At 34.9% G+C, this 2,591-nt stretch overlaps 2 long non-coding RNA genes across 2 annotated transcripts; one reads left to right on the top strand and one right to left on the bottom strand.

The window, feature by feature from the left end:
* Positions 1–1,622: 1,622 nt before the first annotated feature.
* LOC103131454 (uncharacterized) lies at positions 1,623–2,560 on the bottom strand. Its single transcript, XR_001660607.1, has 4 exons — positions 2,475–2,560; positions 2,266–2,385; positions 1,838–2,105; positions 1,623–1,739 (listed from the first exon to the last, which is right to left on the bottom strand). It is a non-coding gene; the product is annotated as an uncharacterized LOC103131454 (long non-coding RNA).
* LOC107834784 (uncharacterized) lies at positions 1,837–2,591 on the top strand. Its single transcript, XR_001660608.1, has 2 exons — positions 1,837–1,909; positions 2,344–2,591. It is a non-coding gene; the product is annotated as an uncharacterized LOC107834784 (long non-coding RNA).

Genomic DNA, 2,591 nt, shown 5'->3' with positions numbered 1-2,591 from the left:
GCTGTAGAAGCACAAAAAAATATAACGTTTTTTCCAACCACTGAGTCCTCAAATTCTAGACTATATAATTGTGTTTAAACAGATTTAAAACTTACCGAAGTTGCATTTCATAAGATCTCCATATTTGCCTCCTGCATGTGTTTGCTTACTCCGTGCGGGGAATAAAAATCCAAACTTGATCCTTCATCTGGTGGCCACTTGTGCTGATTTGAGGTTGTTCTTTGATGTTTGATTTGATCAACTTTCTTTGCTCAAATATTTTCTAATTAATATATGTAATAATAGTTATTTATTGTAAATGTTAAAAAATTGGCTGAATATTTTCTTAGCAAACAATAAATAACCATGTATTAAAATTCTGTAAGAATAGTAGTAATTTAATGAAAAGTGATAATCAATCGTTATGTGTTGATTTACTCCCCCCAAAAATACCTCTGCATCATTTTAAAAATTATTAAATCTCATCACAACACTAAATTAACAACCACAGTTTAAAAATAAATTAAAAGGAAATGTTAAAAATAAAAACTAATCTCACAGTAGTTGTCATTGAGATGAATTACCATCTGAATGGCAGAGTAATCTGCCATTCAGATTCATGTTTGTGTACCTGACAAACACAAACTAACACAATTATGTGTTGAAATATTCAAATAAATATTCAACACATACTGCGTGTCATATTATTATATTCATTTTAACACACTGTGTAAAATTAACACAAAATATGCTTTTAATTTAATAACACATTTTTTGTGTTCTTTTTTAACACATCATCTTTTTGGACAAAAAATTAATATATGTAATAATTGTTATTTATTGTAAATGTTAAAAAAAATGGCTGAATATTTTCTTAGCAAACAATGGGGTCACCATTTTATCATTTGTTACAGTTGTCTTTTTTCCTGCAGGAGGATCACAAGGAAACCAGGGAGAAACGAGAAAAGTGACGAGACGAACCGGCAACCAGCGACTAACAATGAGGTGCTTAAATACTGGAGAGGTTGTGAGCTTGACAAAAGACCTGGGATGATCCATCGATCCATTTTCTTACACCGTTGTCCCTAGTGGGGTCAGGAGAAGTGCTGGTGCCTAAACAGCAAAAACTGCTGTGTTAAAAATAACCCAATTCGTAACCCAGCGCTGGGTCAAATATGGACCGACCCAACGCTGGGTTGTTTTAACTCAACTGGGTTGGATTGAGGGTTTAACTCAGCACATTGGGTTATGGCAACTAACCAAAGGTTGGGTTAAATTGACTTGGTTAAATTGACTTGGTTAAATTGGTTAAATTGACCCAAAATTGGGTTGAAACTCATAACCCACCATAAGGGTTATACCACTATAGTTGGGTTAAAAAAAAGATTTAATTTTAAATTGCACTATATAAAAACAGGATTAAAAACAATCTGAATTTAAAGCCTCTTTTATTTTCACGTGATACATATATAGAGCCAGCAGATTTCATTTACAAAAGTAACAAAAACATAAGTAAGTTGTTTCAAAAGTATATAGTTAAATCACTTCAACTCATTTGGTTACAACTCCAGAAGTATCTGTTACTACACATTAGAAAACATTTAATGTAAAAAGTCTGTTTTATAGCAAACTACAAGTAAAACTTTCAGCCATTAAACAAGGAGCATTTTTAATGACACTTTAGCATTTTTGCCTGTCTCCCTGCATGAGGACATACGGGTTGTCACATTTTGTAGATGCGCCACCAGGTTTGTCCCAACCTGATGGAGAGAAAAGACAGAAAAAACAGGCCATTAGTGATGCACTTATTTAAACAGCAAACAATTGGAGCATGATTCAGAGATCAATGTTGACTTACAGGCTGGATATCAATGAAACCATCTGAACTTCCAGGTTGATGGGTCTGAAACTCTGATCCCAAATGTGTAAGGTGGAACAGGGAGGAGAACTGGCAGCAGCCGCAGGGCTACATCATCTTGTCTGTCTGGCAAACATAAGCTTGTGTTAAAATGTTAAATGTTAAAAACAGTTTAGAAAACATCTCTTGAGCTTCAATACCTTAAGGGAGAAAATTCATGTTGTTGAGAAGACGGCCGCTCCTTTCTCTTCTTGGCCATACAAAAGATCTTTGTTGAGAACAAGAGAGAGAAGACACAAAAACAGGCCTTTAGTGAATTTAAAGAATCAGTGTTAAACTGATTCTAGTTTAACACAAAACCTCACTACTGAATGTGATGCACTTATTTAAACAATATGAGCATGATTCATAGATGAATGTTGACTTACAGGCTGGGTATCAATGAAGCCTTCTGAACTTCCAGGTTGATGGGTCTGAAACTCTTCTCCCAAATTAGTAAGGTGGAGCAGGGAGGAGTACTGGCAGCAGCTCCAGGGCTACATCATCTTCTATATCAAACATAAGCTAGTGTTAAAATGTTGCAGTAACTAAAAAGCATGAAAACATTTTAGAGAACATTTCTTCTGCGCTTCAATACCTTAGGGGAGTAGACTCATGTTCTTGGCCATACAGAAGGTCTTTGTTGAGAACAAGGAGTTTGGGTTTCGCTTAATTCTCCTGAAGATCCTGGATGTAAAATTACAAAATCTATCAG

The sequence above is a fragment of the Poecilia formosa genome, unplaced genomic scaffold (genome assembly GCF_000485575.1).
Source record: "Poecilia formosa unplaced genomic scaffold, Poecilia_formosa-5.1.2 Scaffold764, whole genome shotgun sequence".
NCBI classification, from domain to species: domain Eukaryota; kingdom Metazoa; phylum Chordata; class Actinopteri; order Cyprinodontiformes; family Poeciliidae; genus Poecilia; species Poecilia formosa.
Note: the sequence above shows the minus strand (reverse complement) of the source record. Positions and strands in the feature narration are given on the sequence as shown.